This window comes from Clupea harengus, chromosome 10, assembly GCF_900700415.2.
Source record: "Clupea harengus chromosome 10, Ch_v2.0.2, whole genome shotgun sequence".
NCBI lineage: Eukaryota > Metazoa > Chordata > Actinopteri > Clupeiformes > Clupeidae > Clupea > Clupea harengus.
The window spans coordinates 26,879,213-26,892,109 of record NC_045161.1 but is presented as its reverse complement, the minus strand read 5'-3'; positions in this window follow the sequence as shown (position 1 = coordinate 26,892,109).

The window sequence follows — 12,897 nt, the reverse complement described above, 5'->3', positions numbered from 1 at the left end:
TGGACAGCTGAAAGCTACTGACAAGCAGATCTGGCCTGGCCCCCAGTCAGATAGCATCTTACTGCTTTTTGGCCAACAGGGAACGGGTTCTTGAACTGGTTCCATTCAGGATTCTTTGAACCTCGGTGCCATCTAGAGAACCAGCCTGCGTTTCCACTAATTTTGAGCGGAACCATTGTAATCAAAAATGTGTCATCAACAGAGGGCGTTGCACAATGCACAATGGAAGTAAACCGCAGTAGCAAGATGGCGGATCACATGTCTTACCTGTGAGCTTTTGCTTGCATTCTGCAAAATAATTCGTTGTACCGAACAAATTTGAAACTTACAAGACTGTTTTAATAACAGTCTATGTTACAAACACAAATAAAGTGTACACCTAGGTTGACAAAAGTAACAATTAAGCAAAACGAACTGTAACGATTGTGCAAAACCTCAACATTAGCCATAGAAACGTAAGACATCTGTAACCTATAACATTTTATTTTCTCCCTTTTTTCCTTGTGGTAGTCCTCTGCTGACTTGAAGGCCAACGTGTCCATAGCCGCATCACTCTCTCCTCCTCCAGACGACTTTGCAGTGCCATCTTAATTTGATTCTGCAGAAGGAAACACCTTCCCCTCTGCTGGCACGCTTGACACCGGCAGAACAGAAGCAATTTTAGCCAGTTTAGTCAGTCGGGGTGCAGTTCACTGAACTCATAAAAAAGCACTTTGCATGATGTTGCAAAAGTTAAACCCCCATAACCGTGGAGCACCATCATCACTGCCACTACACCTCGTCATGAGCGCTTGGCATCGGAGGGAGGTGCGGCTGCTGATCCACTTCAGGGAAAGTCGCATTACTGTAGGCTATCCCACTTAGGGGTAGGCTACGTTATAGCTACGTTTTGTATTGGCATTATTACCGGACATTTTGCCCAGCAAGTTATTGATTTATCAGGGTTTTTATTTACAAATTTGACCAGCCAAAAAACGGTATTGACGGGTTAACAGAAACCCTGATTTGAGGGCATATTTGTTCAAAGGTATATCTGTGTATATGAGTTTGCTGCTGTCTTCAATGGTACTGTCAGAAGGGAAGGTGGGCTGTATGCAGGTGGAGAAAAGCCAAAAGGAGCCAGATGTGGGCCAGGTGTGGGCCAGATGTGGGCTGGATGAGGGCCAGATGAGGGCCAGGTGTGTGCCGGATGAGGGCCAGGTGTGGGCCAGGTGTGGGCCAGGTGTCAGCTGTTATGTGGTGTGGCATTGTCTGTGAAACATGAGCTCCAGGGAGGGTCCACCGGAGGGATGAACAGTGTGCAAAGACCAAAGGGAAGGTTTTGGGCCAAATCTATTCTACGCTAGATCCAGGCCGGCGGTAACTGCCTTCTTGGATGGCTTTAATTAACTATCCATTGACGGTCAGAGGGAGGGATGTGTGCAGAAGAGGGAGACCCAGGCCAAATGTGGGCCAGATGAGGGCTAGGTCCAGGGCAGATGGGGGCTAGATCCTGGCCAGATGAGTCATCAGCTGTCATGTGGTATGGCATTGTCTGTGAAACACAAGCCTCCAGTTTGGGTCAGTAGGATGGGTGGGCAGACAGCAAAAGGAGAGGAGCACTAACATGAGATGTTCTTTGCCAGATGTGGGCTGGAACCTGACTAGAGTCCGCTACCGTATGGTGCGGCTTCGTCTGTGAAACACGCGTCTCCAGTCGGGATCAAAGGGAGGGTACTGACAGTATGCAGGAGGAGGCAAGCACTAAAGGGAACGTTCCCAGAGGATGCATAAAATTACACTCTTAAATCAATACATCTCAAGGTCCCCTGCTCTAAATGCGTCCATGGCTGACCTATGTTAAATCCGGCGCTCCGCTTCCATCTTGCCCAGGCACTGGAGACACCTTACCTTGACCTTGACCTTGCATAAGAAAGCGCCTGTAATAACTGTTGGCCCACTGCAGCAGAGCCACACTGCAGAGCCCCCAACCTCCAGTTTAACACTACATAAACCACAGATCTCTCTCTCTGTGTCACTGACTCTCTCTCTCTCTCACACACACACACTCACACTCTATCAAGCCAGGACAGTGTTAAACATCACATAAACCACCACTCTCTCATTCATTCTTTCTTTATTTCTGTCTTTCTCTATCTCTCTTTCTCACACACACACACACACACACACACACACTCTATCAAGCCAGGACAGTGTTAAACATCACATAAACCACCACTCTCTCATTTATTCTTTCTTTTTTTCTGTCTTTCTCTATCTCTCTCTCTCACACACACTTTATCAAGCCAGGACAGTGTTTAACATCACATAAACCACCACTCTCTCTCTTTCTTTCTCTCTCTTTCTAAAGGCCAGGACAGCGTGGTCCAACTCACAGGCATTTGCTCTCTCCTGACACTTTTATGCAAGCTTTCAAAAATGCAGCTTTTTCCCCTTTGTCTGCTTGTTTGTTGTCTGTTTGTTATTCAGCGCGGAGACTCAGGGCCCGGGCTCTTAAAATGAAAATGAGTTTTATGTAAGGAGTAATAAGCTAAATGGATTTCCTTGGCACCAGGAAACCCTGTGGCTATTTATCTTAGTCTGGCTAATTATTCATTACAGTGAGGTGTGGAGAATCATGGAAAACATACAGTCAGATAACAACACCGAATAGCTCTCCAAAATTATGTTCTGCTTTTTGGTGCTCGGAAGAGATATCACACTTTTGCAAGTGCTGCAAACATATGGCTTCCATTTGGGGAGAAAATATTGTCTTAAAAAAGGCAGATGCCAAACTTTTTTTTTCTTCTCTCGCTCTGTACTTGGAAATGGCAGCTGGGCTCTGATCTGATGAATAGTCACATCAAAGCACATTCATAATCATCTCTAAGTGCTGTTCATACCAGCACTGTAGTGGGGATATTCTCCATTTTGGGAAGCGTAGATGGTGAATAAAACATCACGATAATATGAATGAACATGAATGAATGTGATTGTGATAGTACAAAACAAGGATTAGCTCCCTTAGTCCTGCCTGTCTGCGTGCAGCTCCTCCTCATCTTCCAGCCAGTAGATGGCTCTCTTTGTCCCTTCTCTTTCAAATGGTGACCATTTTCACAGTGCCCAGACACACACGCACACACACACACACACACACACTCTCACTCCACAATTAACCTTGAACTCCACAAGCCTTTTGCTGCCGCTGCCCTTGCTCTTGCTCTCCCATCCAAGTCACACCCCCGTGTGTCCCCTCGGTAACCCCCGTTCACAGCGCGGGCGGGCATGCCCCGACATGCCAAATCAGCCGGTGCAGCAGCAGCAGCCGGAGCACGTTGTCAGGGCGACGGGCCGGCCGCTGGGCCCAGCTCAGATAAGTAGATGCAGCAGAAAGCACCGCTTTGAAGAGCTGCCGGCGCGGCTCATGGAGGAAAGGACAGGGATTTTACATTGTACGGCCCGGATTTTACACGGCCGGATCTGGCCATTACTACGGAATTATCGACCATGCCGATCCTGTCAGATATGCTCATATGTCAACTCCGGGCCTATTTGAGTAGACTTTCAATTTAATTAAGATGTACAATAGCCATTTGTATTTGTAGGCTATTCGTATTTGTATTTGTTTGTTTGTATTTATTCCTAGAAATCGCTGCCTGAACAGATTTAATAACATAAACGGATTGGTCTCATGTATTTACACAATAATGAGGGGAAATGGTTATGCATCTCAGTCTCATGAGGGTCTCCTTCATTATTACGCAAACCTCAGAGTAATGAGAGAATATCAGTGAACATCACCAAGACTATCTCTGACCTTGCTGCTATTCAAGAATAGCAAACGCACCCATCGAGTCCCTGGCCGAGGCTTGCCATAAATGTGGAGGAGCTGCCATCCAGTGGTCAGAGTTGGAGTTGCAGAAATGCAGTCAGGACGAGCCGATTTTTTGATCTGCCCAGATTCCAGCTTTTTCTCGAGTGATCCCGACCCAGACTATCTTCCCCTGTTTCCTCTAGAGCGGACCTGGACCAATAAAGCTAGTTAAACCTCAGAGGAAGACATTTGTACGTGAAGGCTATGATTTTACTCATTTGCTATGTTTATTTATGGCACTGTCCACATGCTGACTGACAGTCACTTTATGTGTATCTGGAAAAAGCATATTTTTTAACTTATTTTCACCACACAGAGACATGAAGGTTTATTATCAGTAGTATTAATCACCACACCCTAAATATGAGAGAAGGAGATTATGATGCAAGCAATCACAATATCTTCTCAACTCACCTGAAAATAAATATACTACAGAGTCATCATTGAATGCTATGTCTTATGTTTAATTCAGGAATTTAATTACCTTGCTTTCTGTCTCCCAGCATTCCACAAATATGGTTGTTTGTGTTTTCAAATGCCCCAGTCTGACCACAGCCTTAGCCCTGCCATCACAGTGGACCAAACGCATACAGTACAAGAGGTGGAGAGAAGGCCCAGTTCCATTGCACAACCTACACCATAGCCGCCTCTACCCAGGTTTAATGGAGATTTATTATAGGCATTAGCCTTGGAGATATGTCCCTCTCCCTTTAACCACTAGGTGGTGCTGGAGAACTAATCCTAATGAGGTCTACAGTAATAAAGAGGACAATATTGCTGTGATGGGATTAGGTTGCCCAGCATGAATTCCCATCTCACCTCTAAGTCTCGCCAAATGAATATGTTTATTTATCACGCTCATGTGCTTTGTTCAATAGCCTAAATGATCTTTTAACAACTAACAATCAGTTTCCTTTGCAAATGGCACAGACCCCATTTCACAGTGAGTGCTTGACTAGTTTAGAAGCGGCAAATAAAAAAAGTTAATGAAATATCAAGCAGTGTAGCATCAAGGCTGGCTTATCATACGGATGCAAAAAAAAATTGTGTCAGCAAAACAAAACAGATGAGGAGATAGATGCCATTTTAGCTCTGTTCTCCTTAGCGGTGCCATCAATTACACCTGGGTGGAGAGCATGCAATGGTCCTAGGCCTCTTCACTACCTCTGAAGTATTGGGACCCTTGTGATGGCATGGCAAGGCCAGTGGTCACAGCTTTCAAAATATGACATTTTAAAATGCAATAGGCTATATTTATGGGATGCTCGGAGAAATAGAACACCACCCACAGGTCAAACGAGATGAATTGTATGTTGTTTGGATGCTGGCAAAAAGCTAGCAACAAAATAGTTTCACTAAAGTACACATTTCACTGGGTTTGGCACCTTGGCAGGGCCCATCATAGATGACATACAGTATATCATCCTAAACAGAAGAGCACATAACATGCACTGAGCAGCTAAAGCAAGCTAATTGGTTCTCATTACTGATTGGGAAGTGCTGAGGTGCGTGCAGGGGGAGTGGACATACAGGCGAGAGCTGGAGCATGAGCTTCAGCTTCACAACATGTGGGACGTGTGGAGAATGAGCTTCAGATAAACAACATGGGGGACGTGTGGAGAATGAGCTTCAGCTAAACAACATGGGGGACGTGTGGAGAATGAGCTTCAGCTTCACAACATGTGGGACGTGTGGAGAATGAGCTTCAGCTTCACAACATGTGGGACGTGTGGAGAATGAGCTTCAGCTAAACAACATGGGGGACGTGTGGAGAATGAGCTTCAGATAAACAACATGTGGGACGTGTGGAGAATGAGCTTCAGATAAACAATATGTGGGACGTGTGGAGAATGAGCTTCAGCTAAACAACATGTGGGACGTGTGGAGAATGAGCTTCAGATAAACAACATGTGGGACCGTGTGGAGAATGAGCTTCAGATAAACAACATGTGGGACCGTGTGGGCAGGACTGAAAAAGATTACGGGCTTCGAGGTGAAGGGGCATCGGGCTGAGGGAATCCTGGACAGAGGCAGTGAGTTGAATGTGTTCTTTAACAGGTTCAGCACAGGACTCTCACCTGCCTGCTCCCTGTCCCCTGCCACCCACACACCCCACACCCTCCCTGCCACACACACACCTTCCCTGACACACACACAGACCCCACACCCTCCCTGACACACACACACCCCACACCCTCCCTGACACACCCACACACCCCACACCCTCCCTGCCACACACACACCTTCCCTGACACACACACCCCACACCCTCCCTGACACACACACAGACCCCACACCCTCCTTGCCACACACACCCCACACCCTCCTTGCCACACACACCCCACACCCTCCTTGCCACACACACCCCACACCCTCCTTGCCACACACACACCCCATACCCTCCCTGCCACACACACACACCCCACACCTTCCCTGACACACACACACACCCCACACCTTCCCTGACACACACACCCCACACCCTCCTTGCCACACACACCCCACACCCTCCCTGCCACACACACACCCTCCCTGACACACACACACCCCACACCCTCCCTGCCACACAGACCCCACACCCTCCCTGCCACACACACACCCCACACCCTCCTTGCCACACACACCCCACACCCTCCTTGCCACACACACACCCCATACCCTCCCTGCCACACACACACACCCCACACCCTCCCTGCCACACACACACCCCACACCCTCCTTGCCACACACACCCCACACCTTCCCTGACACACACACCCCACACCCTCCTTGCCACACACACACCCCATACCCTCCCTGCCACACACACACACCCCACACCCTCCCTGCCACACACACACCCCACACCCTCCTTGCCACACACACCCCACACCTTCCCTGACACACACACCCCACACCCTCCTTGCCACACACACCCCACACCCTCCCTGCCACACACAGGGTGATTTTTAAACTTTTTAACAGATTTGCTGAGAAGGTCAGTCAACATGCCTCCCCCTCCTCCTCCACTCACATCCCCAACTTCAGTCATGTCATTGCATCATAATGTCCTGGACACCTGCATGGGACCTCATCCTACTTCTATACTACTTCCACTTCTATATCCTACATCTATACTGCTTCCACTTCTATAGCCTACTTCTTTAAAACTTGAATGCAGTTCCTTTTAGGAAATGTGTGTGGACGTTAAGAAAGGTGTCTTGTCTGTCAGGGTTTTGATGTTCATATGGGTGTTAATATTTTAATTCTAACCTCTTCCTCTAACAATTTTTCTCTTCAACTCAGCTAGCCCTTCCACCTACAGCTGGCACCAGCCGGACTCCCAGCTCTCCCCTGAGGTCAAGACAGCAACTGCAGCTGACAGATAAGGCTGGGAAATGACACAAGAATCAATTCAGAATAAACTACCAGAGTTGCAAGGGCACCCATTCAACCTGTCAGAATCATATTTTCAGTGTCGTGAAAGTATTATTATGATCGTGATCGGAGTAGACTTGAGCCAGTCTGGTTGAACTAATGGTGAACTCATTTTTTTCTGACGTTTGACACGTTCACAAGGGTGTGAGGGACCGAGACAGACCCTGCGTGTTGGGATGAGGTGGTGATGAAGAGGCAGACTGACAGGAGATGGCGGTCCTGGACAAAACTCAAATCTAATAGTCAGTCTAGCAGAGCCAGGTTGAGCACAAATATATTGAAGCGAGTCAGTCAGGTGTAGCTTTGGCTTTCTTGACGTTTATCAACACAAGGCACGAGAGTTCAGACACTGATACAGAATGGAAAATGGAGCGGGCTTATACACAGACACGTTTTACAGGCTAAAAATACATTACACTAAAATACATTACACTATGGCATTTATATAACACACTGACTCTAAACATACACGTCCATATATATATTTGTGTGTGTGTGTGTGTGTGTGTGTGTGTGTGTGTGTGTGTGTGTGTGTGTGTGTGTGTGTGTGTGTGTGTGTGTGTGTGTGGGTCTGAGTGGTGCCAGTGATTTTGAGGACTGATTCAATGAGTGACTGGTATACCGCTGTGTTCTTTTTTAAAAATTAAAACCTTTCAGCCACCTCAGGAGAAACACGCTTTTTTGTAGACCCTGTCCGCATGTTATGTGAGGGACAGGAGGTCGATCTCAGTGCACAGGTTCTTCTGTTCCACCTCCTGCCCCTCCGGCCTGTGTGGTGCAGAGAGAGGGTGTGGGGTGTGGGGTGCAATACCTGCAGGAAGTGACGTAGCCTAATGTTTTGCTCTTTGATCGTGACGTCAATTCCGAGCAGGACAAAATAGTGAAATATTTGTCCAGCGGCAGTGCCAGCAGCGTTAACCATTAACACCACAGATTTTCGACGGATTTTCTATATAACGTTAGGACAATCTCAAGGTCGAGTCGACTGTTGAATTTAGCTATACACTCAATTAAATGGCTTCAAAACAGCTTGTACTTGATAAATGAATATACCAGAAACACTATGATTAATTAAAGCTTAGATTTCATCTGAAGTTTTGTTTGTGTTCATTCAGTAACTTATACCTTAACGTGCTAATTATGTAAGCTATAATTAATCCTGCTGTATTCAGCCTCTGGTAAATCTTGCTGGTTTTAAAAATAACACTTGTTCTTGTCTTCCACTCATGGCACTCAATCAGTTTTAGAGCTGCACAGAAGTCCCAATCCTGGGGTAGGTACTTATTTCACCCTTAAAAACGGCCCTGAAAGAGGTCCTACGGGGACAGTTCCTACAGTGGAAAACCGCCTAAATGTGTCGGCCAGCCTAAAATGGCCGCCGAGTTCCTGCAGTGGAAAAGCACCTCTAGTCCTTGGAGGCGGAGCAGAAGTGTGTTTGTGTGTTAACTGCATTAAAAGCAGATGAAATGTCCTTGAATAAAATCCTCATCAAGCCGAGGTGCCTAGCCACTGTGTCTAGACGAGTTGGACACCTCCTCTACTCTGACACCCTCAACTCTGACACCCTCTACTCTGACACCCTCAACTCTGACACCCTCAACTCTGACACGCTCAACTCTGCCACGCTCAACTCTGACACCCTCAACTCTGACACCCTCAACTCTGACACCCTCAACTCTGACACGCTCAACTCTGACACCCTCAACTCTGACACTCTCAACTCTGACACTCTCAACTCCCTGTTTCGCCTTGTAGGCACAATGGAGAGGATCCAGACTCTCGCCCACCATGGTGGTCAGCTCCTCAGTGACCACAGGTGCACGGGTCCCTCTCTGTGCATTGGTACAGGAAGGAGGTGAGTGCCACAGGCCTGAAATCAGTCATGGTTTTGGCATGGAGCTGTTTTGGGAATGGAGATGATGGTTATCTCCTTATGTGGAAGACCCTGAGACGAAGCTGCCATTCAGAAACATTCACGTCCTTTAAGCCTGTCCGGACCAGGAGCTCAGAGAGGATGGAAACGGTCTTCCTCCACACTGATTGATGTGTAGGTCGGAGTCCAGAAAAAGGTTCTTTCAGTATGTGGGCGAGGCAGTCCTTCAACAGTCCTTCAACAGTCCTGCTAAATGGAGTGTATGCAGGTGAAGCGGAGAGGTAGACAGTAGACCAGCATATCCCGTTTCCAGTTTGGGAGCAACGCATTTGTTTTCCCTCCAATTGTCTTGGTCAAACCTCACTGTTCATATAGTATTTTCCCATAGGGATTTTCTGCTGAATTATTAATTTAGCGTTCATAAAGTTGGGCAGAAAACAGACGGAATAAAACAATGAATATGTGTTATCACAGCGCCAAATGGGGAAATCCTTTGAAGAAGGCCTTGGAGGTCCACAGCATAAAGTAAGAGCAGAGGTTAGAAAAAAGAACTTAAACTTCACCAAAATATTTTAAACCTTTAGTGTAAAAGTAGGCTTTTATGAATGTGGTAATGGACAACTTTATTTCGTTTCAACCTTATTTACACACTTAAAAATCCAAGCAAATGACAGCTAATGATTTAATGGATGTAAATGATTTAAGAGCAGTATATCAATACCTCCAGCAGAGGGCGTCGTTTCCATCAGTGCTGCTGTGCCTGTCAAAACGCATGATAGCCAATTGTCACCACTACTTACAAACAAACCTCTGCTTGTAATAATGGATGAAATATCGTGAACAGCTTTTGCAGCTGCCTTTTTGAAACACTCATGATCCCGCAGGAATAATCCTAAACGTAACTGGTGATCCTTGGTGTCCCACCACTCCTACACATCAATTAAATAATCAAAAGGAAACTGCCACCAGGTGGCATTAGAGAGCCTCAGCTATTCAGTTCAATTCAATTAAATGTACATAGAGCCAATAGCAACTGAAATTGTCTCGAGGCACTTTACAGTTGCCAGAGCCTAAAACCCGAGAGCAAGCACTAAGGCGACTGGGGCAAGGGAAAAGGCCCTTTTAACAGGAAAAAGACTTGAGCAGCTAAAAGGGGGGGACCCATCTGCTTGGGGCTGGCCAGGTGGAGATATAGAAATAGAGAGACAGGAGGGGGCATGAGAGAAAGGAGGAGAGGAGGACAAGAGAGAATCAGAGGCAGATGAATTCATACATGCATCAGGATAACACATATTAGCATACATGTGGCATATATACATGATACATACATGATTCCATGATACAGACAAGATGGTGTATACATGATACATACCAGATGGATAGTTCATCAAAATAGGAGAGAGCCAGTATTCTAAGTATCGGTTGTAGAATAGCTTAGTGGGTCCTCAGTGTCCTCTATTAGAGATTACTATGACAAGGACAAGCAGAGTAATGAATGTCAATGAAGGTATTACAGGCAGGGATATATTAGGGGTAGTTTGGTGGGAATGGGCAGCTCTAAGCAGAGGGTTTCTGCAATTAGACTGCAGCAGCGTCTCATAGTGGAGAAGAAGAAAATAGATAATGTGGGTGGACAGAGCTAGGTAGCCTTATATGGGCATATGAAATCATAGGGTTATGGTAATGAGGAACAATGTTATCACAGCCATCAGCATTTGCAGTATTACATATAGTATATTGTGACGGTCCGAGCCTCGGTTGCCGTCAACATGTGTGGGTTTGGCCCAAAAGCTCAGAGACAGAGTGAGGGTTCAAATATAAAGGTTTATTACGCATCCAAATATTCTGGAGAACTGCTAAGCCTCTCAATAGGCAGAGGACAAAAAGCAACAGTCTCCAGGAATATCACCTGCTTAGCCTCTAAATGGGGTAGAGGACAACATGCAGCAGTACCAATCTCTATTAAAATACCTGCTAAGCCTCTAAATGGGGTAGAGGACAAAAATCAGCAGTAAACATAAGGGTCCACATAAATGCACATACCTGACAAGACTTGACTCTCCCAACAAGACAGAACAATGAACATATATACACCTGGTGGCCAGCACCATTTTTACACACGGGGGTAGACACAAACACTAAACAATACACAATGACAAGACAGACCCAGAGACACGAACATAGCATTTCTTCACATTATAAAACAAAGAGATAACTATGTATTAAAATAATGTTCGAAAGGTTTGTAAAACCAACCACTTGCAAAGAAATGTGTGATCTATAATTGTAATGGTGGGTGTATTTTAACAGTGAGAAATAGAATATCAACAAACAAATCCAGAAAACTGCATTTTATAACATTTATGACTTTTGTATTTGTATTTGATGCAGAAAATAAGTATTTGAACCCCCAAGCAAACAGCAAGAATTCTGGCTCCCAATGACCAGTTATGTGCCCAAGAAGCACACAGATTAGTCCTCATTAGGCCTAACAAGGTACACCTGATCACAACTAGTGACGTGTATAAAAGAAACCTGTCCAAAGAATCATACTTCACACCTTCAACCTCACCACCATGGGCAAGACCAAAAAGTTGACCAAGGACGTCAGAGATAAGATTGTAGACCTGCACAAGCTGGAATGGGTTACAAAACCATCGGCAAGCAGCTTGGTGAGAAGCAGACAACTATTGGTGCGATTATTCGTAAATGGAAGCACCAAACAACTGTCAATCGCTCTAGGTCTGGGGCTCCATGAAAGATATCCCCTCGGTGATCATCCGAAAGGTGCAGAATAACCCCAGAACTACACAGGGGGAGCTTGTGAGTGATCTCAAGGCAGCTGGGACCACAGTCACCAAGAAAACCATTGGCAACACACTACGCCGTAATGGTTTGAAGTACTGCAGCACACGCAAGGTCCCCCTGCTCAAGGAAGCACATGTACAGGGCCGTCTGAAGTTTGCCAATGAACACTTGAATGATTCTAAGGAGGATTGGGAGAAAGGATGTGGTCAGATGAGATCAAAATCAAACTCTTTGGCATCAACACGACTTGCCGCGTTTGGTGGGGGAAGAATGCTGAATATGGCCCAAAGAACACCATCCCCACCGTCAAGCATGGAGGTGGAAACATTATGCTTTGGGGCTGTTTCTCTGCCAAGGGTACAGGACGACTCCACTGCATCGAGGGGACTATGGATGGGGCCATGTAACGTGGAATATTGGGCTTGAACCTCATTCCCTCATTCCCTCCCATTGAAAACGCAACCTTAAGGATTTGGAGAGGATCTGCAAAGAGGAGTGGACCAAAATCCCTCCTGAGATGTGTGTAAACCTGGTGACCAACTACAAGAAAAGTCTGACGTCTGTGCTTGCTAACAAGGGTTATTCAACCAAGTACTAAGTCATGTTTTGCTAGGGGTTCAAATACTTATTTTCTGCATCAAATGCTAATTAAGTCATAAATGTTATAAAATGCAGTTTTTTGTTGTTGTTGATATTCTGTTTCTCACTGTTAAAATACACCTACTATTACAATTATAGATCACACATTTCTTTGCAAGTGGCCAAACTTGCAAAATCGGCAGGGGTTCAAATACTTATTTTCCCCACTGTATACTATATGGGAGAGAACAGAGTAACCCTCTCGGGAACCTAGAACAGGGTAAGGGAAGAAACTGGGATACAAAGAGAACGACAAGAAAGGTGGCCACTTCATCAGTATCAACGACATAGCACGATACGATATACA